Genomic DNA, 15,001 nt, shown 5'->3' on the forward strand with positions numbered 1-15,001 from the left:
GGTACTTAGTTACCTGCCTACGCAAATTGCTAAAACGATTCAGTCGATCTTACACCCAGATTAGACCTATCGTGATAGCACAAATTGAACGCGTCGTTTAGCTCCCCTGGCTAGGTACATGATCGTACGAGCCGAGGGACGTACTTCAAACGAATCAAACACCCAAAGCTACCGATCGCTTAGGCTTTTCTTCACATTATCTAAACGTCTATGAAGCTACACATCATTTAGCTACTGAAGCTCAATCGTGATGATAAGAACAAAGGCGTGATAGTTTCTTGGAATTGCAACTCGACCTCTTTGCTTGTTTACTTCGATTTACACATAACTTCTCAACTCTATAGAATCTAAAATAAATTAGCAGGACTCGTTACGGGAACACAATTAAACTCATCAAGCAGAGACAATTCACAATTTTAATGAGAAACTAGTAAGAAAGAAATACTTAAGCAAATACTCCAAAAAACCATATCGAGTGGCACAAGCTTTCATAGTTTCATCATAAAACACTACCAAACCAAAATTAAAACAATTGAATGCTTATTTGATGCTCCTGACAAGCCAATATGTAGGATTGTACTCAATTAGTAGCGAAAGCACAAGGATAATCGTAAGCATGTCAAATTCACTAATTTTGGCAGAAATATAAGGCATGCGCTTTTGCAGAAAAATGAGTTTCAAGACATATCTTGTGCATTAAGACAACGTTTAAACGTCATCTTCTCGCCACTATTCTCTTAGGCGCTCTAGATTAAAGTTGTGGGACTTAAAACAATCTTGAAATCAAGGGAATGAATGAGAAAAACTCAATACTGCAACCTTGTTGTAAAGAACTTTCGTCCAAACCAGTTATTTCCTCAAAACTCTCTAAATTTGCATGCCCGATAGTTCTCGCACTCACAATGCTCTTACATTGATATTGCGGAGATCAATCAACAATGCAAAGAGAAGAGTTGCATTGAGTATGCAGCTACATCGATCTGGAAAAGCGGCCAAATGTTCTTTCTGCTGCTTCATAGTGAAGCTACTTTAGGTGATAGGGTGAGGAAATGGAAAAATCGCATTTTTCGCATTTGTGTTTTTGTCTCTCATTTTCTCAATTTATCTAAATCTAAAGTTGATTTTATAATCATAAGTCTTTTTGATTTTAATAAATGAAAAATTAAATTAATTTCAAAAATGTTAATTATTAGAAGTAAAGACTTAATTAATTTAATACAAATACTAAATTGAATTTAAACACATATTCATCTTTAAATTATTTTTTTAAAATCAAATAATTTAAATATATAATATCTCTATTCCGCTTAATTCTAAAATTAAACATAATAATTATAGTTTCATAATATTACTTAATTTCCTTAATTCTAGATATTTGAAACGTTTCAAATTAACTTAGTCACAACCTATTCTAAAGCTAGTCGTTACGAGCTAGTAGGGGGACATCACGGACCTATACGATCATGGGGCTTCAAACGATCGACGATTAATTGGCCTAAACATCATTAGACGCAAATTAATCCCATTTCATTAACTACATGGGTCACTCCACTCAAGCGTATAGTGTGTATTCCTCTCACTGTAATATATTATGTCCACATGATTTAACCATAATCGAGCTAAGTTTGACCTTTCACAAGTATGTTCGTAATAAGGTTGTGGTCTAATATCTGTTTTACCCCTGAGATTAAGTCTTATTCGTGAACTACCTCCTGATCCTCTAATGAAGGAATTGGTTGTGATGCCGAATCGCCCAAACAAACTCTCTCGCTTAGTGGAGAGGGTGGGGCCCAGCCTTATTCAAGACCTGGAGTTAGTACTTAAAGAACATCTTTCTTCTATCCTCAAACTTCGAGTAAGCGTGTGAAGCTCCTTCTTGACACTCGTAATGTCCCTAGCTATCTATCCGTCCTTTACCCTTGAAAGGGTGTCTTATGTTGGCCCGGCGCCCAGTACGTTGAAACCAACACCTCAACCTATGAAAATCAAAAGGGCAATTCCAAAATATAAAATAAGTTCATAAGGTTTAGCTCAGGATTGTAAGATCGAGTTTACCTAGGTCATCTAGGTGAAATAATCAGTTTTAAGACAATAAGACACGTTTATAATAAGAGAGTGACTTATTTCTGGTCCTAAGATACTTGCCAAACTCATGGCATAAGGACACCACCAATCCCTCATAGAGTCATAAAACATGTACGAATTAGGCATACATCATCGTAAATGTAGCACTTTACAACATTCTTTGTAACAAGCTACAGAGATAGGCCGGGCATCCAATGGTGTTTACCAGGAATAAAGGTCGCAACTCAATTCAATTAGTACGCATAGATCATTTTGACTATTTCACGTCGAACTTAATCCACTCTTATGTCCTCCACATAAAGTTCAAGTACTCATAACAATAGTCATGGGTCTTAGTTTATTGAAATTTAGACTATTATACAAACTTTATGAATCAATACAAGGTATGATTGGATAATAGAAATGTGTTATCATTTTACAAACATCGCGAGGTTGTTAGGATAATAAACCCAACACTAAAGCGATTTGATCCTTACGGGATACACAGACCTGATTTTCAGACTGAAAATAGGATTTGATCACTTACGGATACACAGATCGAAACTGGTTCACTCTTAACACAGGAGGCAGTAGTATGTCGGAGCACAAAGTAGGGGTTTCATCGCGGACTCCACATGGAGAGTTGAGTACGTAGTGGCTTGTGAAGCTGCTAGGAAGGCGGTTTGGCTTGAGGATGATTCTTGACTAATTTGGAAGTTATTTCGAGACAATGTTCAAAGTCTATACACATTTATGTGATCAGTAGTGGTGTTGTGGTGCTAATTCGCCGGAGGCCTACAGATGAATCATCACAGCGACAAAGCACATCTAGAGCAAAAGTAATCACTCATCGCGAGAGAATTATGCATCAAGGAGATGTGATTGTCACGAAAGATAGGTTCACGACATAAACGTTGCTGATCTGTTTACGAAGGCCCTCCGACTAACAGTAGTTTGAGGGTCACCTCCAGACGAGTTAATTGTGTCTATAGGACAACCATTGGCTGGACTAGGGTTAAAGTGAGAGATAATTGTACTAGGCGTCCCTTATCCCTAGTTTATAATGTTTTGCGGTCGACTATGTATTTTATTACATCTGGTACAACCACACTAGCTTTGAACAAGTGAGAGATTTTTTTAGGTTGATGTGCCCTAGAATCTCATAGGGTCTATATGTTTGGTAAACTTTGTATGAACAAACTCGTATGAGATTAAAATCATCATGATATTTTTTTCAATCTATAAAATATGTGATATTTTAGTTGCATTAACCACAAACCAATAAACTAACATCCAAGATTATCGTTGTAATTTAAACATGTGTGTGGAGACATATAAGTGGATCATGTTTAAGTGATAATCTAAATGGTCTGTAGTATATGGATAAGGTTAGGTACCTTATCCTGGTGACACTACAAGTATGACCCACTTTATAGGTGTTACAATTGTTAAAGTGCTACAAATGATTTGATCTTCATCATTATTATAGGGATCAGTGGTACTTAAGGAGTTAGATGTAACTATAGGGGGAAAACGATAATTTGGCCCAGCTGTACTTACGAGCAATTTGTGAAGGGTCATCGTACTATTGATTGGTTATATCCAATGGACATAGAAATATATATGTAGTGCGAAGAGTGCAGCTGTCGATCTTTAGTGGAGTGTCCGACAATTAACGGATGGTGGATGATGTAATGCAAGAGTTTAATTAATTATTCATGTACCGTTGGAGCTTCAAGTTACAGGTCCATAAGGTCCCTTTGGTAGCTCAAAAGGATTTAGTTAATTTGAGTTGTTCAAATTAATAAGAGGGGTTTAATTATATATGATATAATTAAATTGTTTCAATTATATATGATATAATTGTTATAAGTTATTTGATACATTATAATTTAATTGGAGGAAATAAATATTTGAATGAGATTCAAATATATAATCTATGAATGTGATTCATAGTTGTTAAATTTAATATAAATATGATTTAAATTAATTTCCATAAAATAGAGAAAAGAAACTATAGTTTATATTGTATATGATACAATATTAAAACTATAAGTTATATGTTATATTTGATATAACATATAGTTTAGTGTAAATATAATATGATAAGTTAGTTATCATATTTATTTATATTATTTTATTATTTTTGAATTATAACTATCATCTTTTCTCTCCAACCACCTTAGTAGGTGGTTATTGTTTTTGTGGCAAAATGAATGAAAGAAAATGGTTTTATTCTTCTTCCTATATGATTGGACATTGCAATTTTACAGAACGATTGAGAGTGATTCAATCTTCTTCTTCCTCCAAACTCAAACAATCCCTCCTAACCAAAATAGTCAGAGCCCACTACTCCTGGGTTCTCACCCTTAGAATACTGAAGGCTCATTGTGGTAGTGTTCGATCTATTTGGTTCGAGAAGTTCTTGAAGAAGGTCTTCAAAAATTGCTGAGTTCGTGACTGTTCGAGGGAGTTATGTGAAGAGAAAAGGTCTTTAAAGGTAATGTATCTTGAACCATTTTCTTGTATCAAGCATGCTGTAATTTACTTTGAATGCATATCTTGTATGTTTAGTGTAAATTTAGTTTTCAATAATTAATGGAATTTAGACAATTCGCTTCCACTCAAGGATCTCATTCAATACAAGTTCCTTCAGTATGTAGATGATATCCTATTCATTGGGAATGATGTAGGTATGTTGACTGAAAGTAAGAATTGGCTAGCGATCCAATTTCAAATGAAAGATTTAGGAGAGACGCAGTTGGTTATGGGACTTCAGATCTTTAGAGATCGAAAGAACAAAATGGTGGCCCTGTCTCAGGCATCGTACATTGATAAGATGTACATTGATAATGAAAGATTTGGGAGAGATGCAGTTGGTTATGGGACTTCAGATCTTTAGAGATCGAAAGAACAAAATGGTGGCCCTGTCTCAGGCATCGTACATTGATAAGATGTTTGTCAAGTTTTCGATGAATAACTCCAATAAGGGTTTACTCCCTTTCAGGTATGAAGTTATTTTGTCTAAGGAACAGTGTCCTAAGATATCTCAATGGGTTGAGAAAATGAGACGGATCCCATATGCATCAGTTGTTGGTAGCCTGATGTATGCGATATTATGTACTAGACCTGACATCTGCTATGCAGTGAGGATAGTGAGTAGATATTAGTCTAATCCAGAATATAATCATTAGAATGCCATTAAGAACATCCTTAAGTATCTATGGAGAACGAGGGATTGCATACTCGTGTATGGTTTTAAGGATTTGATCCTTATAGGATACACGAACTTTGTTTTCCAAACTGATAAGATTTCTAGGAAATCCACATCAGGATCAGTGTTCACTCTTAACAGAGGAGCACTAAGCAAGGGTGCATTGCTGATTCCACTATGTAGGCTAAGTACGTGGCAGCTTGTGAAGCTACTAAGGAAGTTGTGTGGCTCAGAAAGTTCTCGACTGATTTGGAAGTGGTTCCAAACATGCTTCACCATTTATTGTGATAATAGTCGTGTTGTGACTAATTCCTGAGAGCTTAGAAGTCAAAAGTATGGGAAGCACATAGAGCAAAAGTATCATCTCATTCGAGAGATTGTGCATCGAGGGGACATGGTCATTACACAGATAGCTTTGAAGCACAACGTTGCTGATCCATTTACAAAGGCCCTCACGGCTAAGTTGTTTGAGGGTCACTTGCAGAGTATGGGTCTATGGGACAAGCCACATCTAGTCTAGGGAAAATGGAAGATTTTGTATTGGGCGCGTATTATGCCCTAGTTTACTGTTTTGGGTACTTTTATATTAGTGTGACTTTTATGATTTACACCCCACCAGTTTTAGAACAAGTAGAAGATTGTTGGGGTTAATGCCCTACATTTTGTGGGTCGTGTAGTTTGTAATTGTAATGTACAAACGATTTATTTATTTAACAAAATATGAGATATTTTATTTGACATTTAGTAGCATTAATCCACAAACCAATAAACTATTATCCAAGGTTACCTTATGTAGCTTAAACATGTATGTAGAGACATACATGTGGATTATGTTTAAGTGATAACCTAAACGGTCTGTAGCATATGGATAAGGCTGGATATCTTATCATCCTGGTGGCACTACGAATATGACCTACTTTATAGATGTTACAATTGTTGTTAAGTGCTACAAATGATCTTATCCTGATCATTCATATGGAGGCATGTGAACGGGGGTGTTCCATACAAAAGGGTTTGTATAAGACTAGATCACGAAATGAATATTCTCATTATATAATGCCATTAATAATAAAGACTTACATTTCATCAGGATAACCATAGGTTACATGACCTGAATCTTGAGTGAGTTGTGGGAATTTGTCTGATTGGGGAACTGCCAGATCATGGGTGAGAATTGCCAGATCATGGGTGAGAGCCTACCGTTTTGGGGATTTGTCTGATTGGGCAGCTGGGAACACAACTATACAAGATAGAATTCACTCCTTCGCTAATGTTAGGGTAAGTAGTTAAATTGTCCCCTTAAAGGTTGATTCCGGGGCATGAACAATGTGATGCCACACCCTCTCTTGGCCTAAGACGAATTTGGTCATAGTTGGACTATGACTTATTGTTCACTAAATAAAGTGTTAGATATAACTATAGGGGCGAAATGGTAATTTTGGCCTAGCTATACTTAAAGCAATCTATGAAGGGTCATCGAATTTTTGATTGGTTATATCCAATGGATACAGAAATATATTTGTAATGCGAAAGGTGTAGCTGCCGGCCTTTGGAGTAACCACCATTTAATGGATGTTGAGTAATTTAATTAAAGAAGTTTAATTAATTATTCAAATACCATTGAAGCTTCAATCTACAGGTCCATAAGGTCTCATCTGTAGCTCAATTGGGATTAATAACTTTTAGAATATTTTAAATTATTCAAATTAATGGAAGGAATTAATTATGTATGATATAATTAATTTAAATTAATTATATGTGATATAAATAATATAATGTATTTGAGACATTATAATATAAAGTTTATTTGAGAGGATCTAAATATTTGAATATGATTCAAATATTAGTTATGTGGATTGGATTCATATAATAAATTTAGTATAAATGTGATTTATATTAAATACCACAAATGATTGAGAGAATTAAAAACTATAGGTTATATTATATTTGATACAATATAAAAACTATAGGTTATATGATATATTTGATATAACATATACTTTAATATATTATATATGATAAGGTAGTTATCATATATGTGTGTGTATAAATTAATTAAATAATTTGATATATTATTTAATATTGGGAGGGAGTCAACTCCCTTTATGACCCCCCCCCCCCCCCCCCCCCCCTTTATTCTCTCATTTTCAATCGTGGAAGAAAGAAGTGGAGTGGAGTATTTTGACATTCTTCATTTTTTCATAAAAGATTCACAGATATATAGGCTCTGTGTGTTTTTTCCCAGAAGAACTCTCCTACAAAAATCTTTCCTCTTAAAAATGTCCTTCTCCCTTTTCCAAAAGTATCAAAGCCCACACACTCTTGAGAATTCTCTACTCAAAAGCGAATACAAAAGGCTCCGCTTGGCAGTATCCTCATTGGTTGTTCATGATCAAGTTGTTCGGGATAGATCAAGGAGGGATTTCCTGAAAAAGTTGTTCTTCAAGGGTAAGTTATTTTCTAACCCTTATTCTCTTCTCTGTTTTCCTTCAAAAGCATGTTGTGATTTTTGTTAAAATGCATAATTTGGATTCTAAATTTTATCATTCTATGAAATTAAAAATTTGGGAACGATCCTCGCTTCCACAGTGGACCTCACGGTTTCTTCACTTGCTCCTCCAGTCTGTTGGGGTTGATGCTCTAAAGTCTCGTGTCCTATAGTTTGTAAACAGTTTGTACGAATGCTTGTGTTGTATAATATATGATATTTACTTCACATCTTGATTTTGCTCAGTTGTATGTTTTATTGCTTTACCACAATCCACACATAGCTGGAATATGTTGTATTATTCATTAGAGGAATCAGTGGTACTTAAGGAGTGAGATGTAACTACAGGGGCAAAATGGTAAATTGACCCAGCTGTACTTACGAGCATCTGGAGGGTTATCGTACTTCATGATTGGTTATATCCGATGGACACAGAAATATATCTGTGGTAAGAAGAGTTCAGTTGTTGGTCTTTAGTGGAATGCCTGGCAGTTTACGGATGGTAGATCTCATGGCTAAAGAGTTTAGTCAGCTATTCATGTACCGTTGGAGCTTCGGGCCACAGGTTCATAAGGTCCGCTAGGTAGCTTGGATAAAGTCGAAAATCAGTGTTTGGGTTAGTTTGAAATCTTCAAATTGACAAGAGGGAGCTCGATTTTATATGATATAATTGAACTGGTTAATTATATATGATATAATTAGCTAAGTGTATGAGATACATTATTTTGGAAGAAATTAGATATAAATATGATTTATATTAAGTGGAGGAGAAATTACTATAGTAGATATGTGATATCGAACTATAGGGTAAGAATATAATATGATTATATTCATTTATTATTAAATTGGTTAATTATGAGATAACTTGGCCGAAATATTCTCCTCAATCGTGCATTAGTGGGAGAAGCCGTATTCGGTTATGGTAATCAAAGCATAAAATGATTTTTTTTTTTCATTTGGCAAAAAGTTCGAAAATTCTTGCAATCGGTGTGAAAAAGTATCAGTCGCCTAGCTGAGAGCCTATACGATAGAGTCTCATCGTCTAAACGATCGCACACCGCGTCTAAACGATCGCTTAGCTTTCCTAAACGATCGCATAGCGTGTCGCGTTTTACTAGACGGTCACTTAATAAAACCTACACGATCATGTAGCTTATCTAAACAATAAGCATACTCGCTATACGATAGCTTTCTCTCCCACTTGCTTATCGTCTACACGATCGGCGCTTTCTTTCGACCTCTACCAAATTCACCAAAGACCACACTTTGGATTCTCACTCCGAGAATACTAAGGGCTCCAACTAGTGGTGTCATCACCACTTCTGCTTGCTCGTGCTTGTTCGTGTTACTGTCGTTCGTGTAGACGATCGTGCTACCGTAGCCGACTGATTTGCTGGGCGATAGAGTTTGTAGAAGTTCTTCCACTGCGTTGAGTTCGAGATTGAAGAGAGCCTTCAACTGGTATGTGAACTCAATCCCTTGTAATTTTTTTTATCAAAGTATGTCGTTAATTAGTGTAAATTGCATAACTGTCTGTTAAATTGTATGGGTTGTTTTTCGATCACAATGAAATCGGAAAGATCTGAACACGCTCATAGATACTCTTCGTCAAGAGTTCCTTCACAGTCAACTCAAAAGTAAGCTCTCTCAAGGAAGGCCATTTCTCAGAAACACCAACAATCACTATTCGGTTGAGAAACTTATTCGTCAGATCAACATTGGAAGCAAATGGATGATGACGCACATGAACCTTTTGAAAATCTGGACTAATTGGATTATCAAAACCTAGAGGAAGATTAACAATAAATTCTCGAACAAGTTGGGATAGAAAATACCCAAATTTAACACAGTCCTATCCAATTGAGCTTGTAAGATTAGATTAACTAGGTCAAAACATTCCTGAGTTCGGTCAAACAGTTCCTTTTCATCAACAATCTTCCTTTGAATCACATATTTCCATAGGCTGGCTCCCAACTCAGCGTGAAAGGACACACCATCTAAAGGAACAGAAGACTCGTTCAAGGAATCAAGTCTAGAGGTGGCAGCTTTTGTCCCATGATTTCTGATAGAAGCACGGGTAGCTCGACTAGAAGGAGAATTATTATCATCAAGAGGTCTTTTCAAAAGTCCGTCCTTAGGAAAATCAGAAATATCCTTAAACTCCCCTTGATCAAATTCAGACCCAGATGTCATAAAGGAATCATCACCACCACTTTTAACATCTTCAGATTTCTTGCTAGCAAGTTTTGACAAAGGTACATTATCATCTGAATCAGATTCTTCATCTTTCTGACGAACATCTCCCTTCTCAATACTAGTTTCAAAGGACATCAACAGTTGGACCAACATCAACATTCACAGCTTCACCAATGTGAGGCACCACAAGAACATATTCCTTCCCAACATCCTCAACCTCTTGATTAGCCATAGTAGCTATCTCAGGAGAGACATCTAAACCCTCTTTAACAGTGTTTTCAATAACTCTATTCATATTTTCAGACACAATCTCAGGCTCATTGCAGACAGGTAAAGTAGACATAGGGACCAGCGTTTCAGAAACAACTTTGTCAACAAAATCATTTAAAGCATTAACATAAGAATCAGATAGTAGTACATTTTCAGTCTTTAACACATCAGAAACAACATTCTCCTTAAAAGTCAAACCAAAGTGGGAAACAGTAGAAATCAAATTATCTAAACCAGAAATAAGTTTTTTTTTTCAACCATAACCCTATCCTCAGATTCCATATCTTTAGTTTGTTCAGGGATAGACTCACTAGAGACACCCCTAGGGTTCCTAGGTAAAATGATGAACTCATGCATGCTTTTAGGAGAACCATCGGAAGAAGACTTTTCCTTTTTAGGATAAATTTCAACACCCTCACCAACCATATCAGTCAAAGTAAGAGACAATGTACTTACTTTTTCTTTTCATTTCGTCTCGCATGTCCGACACTTGAACCTTTGTGTTTAACCATCAAAAAAGGAACACCAACTTCACTCTTTGCAATAGATAAGCCACGAACACGAACACCATACTTATTCGTGGAAACCAGAGGAGCATCCTCTTCAATAACCTTTTTCCGTTTTGCTTTCTCCTTGTAGTGCACCATCTTTTCACCAGAAGTGTGTGTGCCTCTTTTATTATTGACCATCAGTGAATCAACTATATCGATCACCAGTAAATAACCGCTGGGAGATGGTTGAATATAGAAGACAAGGACAAAATTAAAAGAAAAACTATCACGATCAGACTGAAAGTAATTCAATTTTGGGAGATAATTTGAAATTCAGTAACATTTAGACTTATTCACCCTATTACCAACCGTAATTAATACGATTTGATCATTTATTAACCACTTCACCTTCCACACTTGATAGGCCACAAAAATTTGAACAACGACCCAATACTATAGTTGCTAATCCTTCAAAATGGACAGCCCCAAGGCTGATCTCAAGGCCTCAAACTGATCAACATCAAGAGCCTTGGTGATGTTGTCAGCAAATTAGCATTTCGTGTTGACATGCTCTAACAAAATTTTCTTACTTTCTACAAGATCACGAATGAAGTGATGTCTGATGTTTATGTGTTTAGTCTGATTGTGTTGAATAGGATCTTTGATACATTTATTGCACTCAAGTTTGCACAACAAAGCGTCATGACATCTTATGAGACATCATACTCTTGTAACATGTGTTTTATCCAAATCAATCGTGTACAACTACTCCCTACTGCAATATATTCAGCCTTAGCTGTAGACAAGGAGACACAATTTTGCTTCTTGCTAAACCATGAGATTAGATTATTTCCAAGAAAAAACACCCTCCGGAAGTACTCTTTCTATAGCAGATGACTGTTCTTTGGACATGATTGATATCGTGAACACATATCGACAACAAAGGCTATATCTGGTCTACTAGTTGTTAAGCAGAGCAAGCTTCCAATAATGCTTTTGTATAGACTCTCGTCAATTGTGTTCCCACCAGTGTCTTTTAATAACTTTACATGTGTTGGAGTCGGAGTTCTCTCGATACTAACATTTTTAAGGTCAAATTTCTTTACTAGGTCCTTGGCATATTTTCTCTCGAAAATAAAGATTCCCTCATCAAGTTGCTTTCTTTGAAAGCCTAGAAAGTAAAACAGTTCCCCTACCATGCTCATCTCAAATTCTTGTTACATTTGTTTCACAAAGCGCTCGACCATCTCATGTGACATTTCTCCAAAAATAATGTCATCGACATAGATTTGGACTACAACAAAGCTCTCTGACGTTTTCTTCATAAAAATATTTTTATCAACATTACCTCATCTATACCCATTATTGATCAGAAATTGGGTCAACTGTTCATACCAAGCTCTGGAAGCCTGTTTAAGACCATAGAGCGCTTTATTGAGTTAATATACATAGTCAGGATGAAAGAATCAACAAAACCCTTGGGCTGAGCAACATACACTTCTTTCTTCAGATATCTGTTTGGGAAGGTACTCTTCACATCCATTTAGTATAGTTTAAATTTCAAGAGACATGAAATACCAAGCAACGGTCTAATTGCTTCCAGTCTTGCAACAGGTGCAAAGGTTTCATCAAAGTCTTTTCCTTCTAATTGAGTATAGTCTTGAGCCACTAACTTGATTTTGTCTCTGGTCACATTTCCATTCTCGCCAGCCTTATTCTTGAATATCCACTTTGTCTCAATTACATTCACAGACTCAGGTATGGGAACAAGTGTCCACACATCATCTCTGAAAAACTGCCCAAGCTTCTCTTGCATTGCATTGATCCAACATTCACCTTCAAGGGCTTCTTTGACATTCTTCGGCTCCACCTGAGAAGTGAAACAGATATTACTAATCATTCCAAGATAGTTGACTTTGTTTTTCTTTCCCTTTTTTATCCCTTCATTATGATCACCAATAATGTTACTAGAAGGATGGTTTTTAAGAACCATATTGGAAGGTTGCTTGGTTGCTTGTTACTTCCTTCTGCCTGCTTAGAATTATTTGAGATATCCTCCACAAAAGTACTTGACCTCAGATCAGTGGACTTGTTAGAAGGAATTTTAGGAACATCAATATTAACAAATGGCGTTGAGGAGGAGTCTTCTTCAGTTGTTGAGGAGGAATCGAAGGAGGCAACATCATCATTAATCACAACGTTATTGGACTCTATAACAGTGCGACTACGTTTATTAAAAACTCGGTAGGCCCAACTATTTGAGGAATATCCAAGAAAGAATTCTTCATTTGACTTTGAGTCTCATTTCCTCTTAGCTTCCTTGTCAACTAGGATATAACACATATCGCCAAAGATGTGAAAATACTTTATATTCAGTTTTCTTCCTCTCCACAGCTCATAGATAGTGTTTGATGTTCCTGATCGCAAAACAATCCTATTATAGATGTGACAGGTTGTGTTCAGAGCCTCTTCCCAAAATTGAATTGGTACTCGATTGACACGCAACATTGTATAAGCCATTTCTGGAAGAATCTTGTTTTTTTTCTTTCTACAACTCCATTATGTTGGGGTGTTATAAGAGCAAAAAATTCACGGTGAATTCCAACACTCTAGTAGAACTCAGCAAACTGAGAGTTCTCAAACTCCCTACCATGATCACTCCTAACTCGAGCAATATTCAACTCCTTTTCACACTGTAATTGAAGACATAGAATCTAAAACACAGAGAATGTGTCAGTTTTATCTCAAAGAAACCGAACCGTGTATCTTAAAAAGTCATCCACAACTTCTAAGACATCGTTTTCCTCCCAAACTTTCTGACAGCATAGGACTCATAAGATCCATATGTAGAAGTTTCAGAAGTCGAGATGACCCAGAGTAGTCTGTCTGCTTTTGAGGAGCGTGATTCTATTTCCCAATTCGACGATCTCTACACATAATTCTAGTTGATACTGACAGAGGGGGAAGACCAATTATAGCATTCTTGCTGAGAGCTTTTTGAAGGGTGTTCATGCTTATATGCCCATGGTGTTTGTGCCATAGGCTGGCTTCATCTTTCCTCGAGAGATGAAAAACCTGCAGAGAATTGTCCGGACTCCATAGATAACAATTATCAGACGAGCGTGTACTTATCATGACAAGAGCCTTAACATCATATGTAACAAGACATTTGTCTTTGGTGAAACTCACATTCTGACCTTGGTCACAAAATTGACTGTTGCTAATGAGATTGGCAGTAAGTCCCTCAACCAACATTACATCATTCAATTTTGGAAGTCCTGGATAATTTAGAGTTCCTTTTCCAACAATTATACCACATGCACCATCACCAAAAGTAACTTTTCTGGAGTTAACAGATTTGAGATTAGATAAATAGCTCTTTTCACTAGTCATATGACACGAGCTACTACTATCAAAGTATCAATCGCCTTTGGCTAACGATTTGAGGGAAGTCAAAACAACATTGCATCTATTCTAAGTGATATTTTCTCTCCATACCTGTTTCATCATACCCTGTTTAGGTCTGTAATTCTAGAGAAAGCGAGCAATCTTCTTATGAAAAGAGGACCTATGGAGATCTTTCAATAACAGGTAACAAATCCATTATCACCTAGAAATGCGATCACCTGTCTCCAAAGGGTGTACTGTAACACCATAAGACTCTGGATCTTGCACTCTAATAAACTCAATCTTTTGCTTCCCTTTAGATTGTTGACTAGGTCGACTACTACCTGCTGGAAACCCAAGTCCAGAATTATCATTTGTTGTCTTCCCTCTTGTTAGGATTTTCTCAAGAGTCTCAGTACCAGTATTCAACGTTCTCACATTCTTGCTCATAGTTTTATTTATTTATTTTTTTTAATATATTTAACTTGTGAGAGTTCTTGCTTTAGTTCTGCAATGGTAAACATTAGCCTATGATTGTTAGCAATCAGAGTCTCAATTTTTTCTTTTTGTATATCAAGGGCTTTATGATCTTCTTGCCATTTGAGAAACAGAGCATGATAAGAGGAATCTGATGCTTCTGAGCTCGTAGTATCAAAAGACTTTTATGCATAAACGTCATATACAGAAACCTCGCAAGATGAGGTGTTTGTCAAAATATTACTAATAAGAGCTTAACATCTTCTTCTAATTCACTACTACCTTCTGTTTTAGTATCAGACATAGTTAGAACATACCCTTTACTTTGTTTCTTGAGGAAATTGGGGTATTCAACTTGAATGTGATCGTAGCCACTACACTCTCTGCATTTAGTGAACTCTTCTTTTGAGACCC

This window comes from Benincasa hispida, unplaced genomic scaffold, assembly GCF_009727055.1.
Source record: "Benincasa hispida cultivar B227 unplaced genomic scaffold, ASM972705v1 Contig1106, whole genome shotgun sequence".
Classification (NCBI taxonomy): domain Eukaryota; kingdom Viridiplantae; phylum Streptophyta; class Magnoliopsida; order Cucurbitales; family Cucurbitaceae; genus Benincasa; species Benincasa hispida.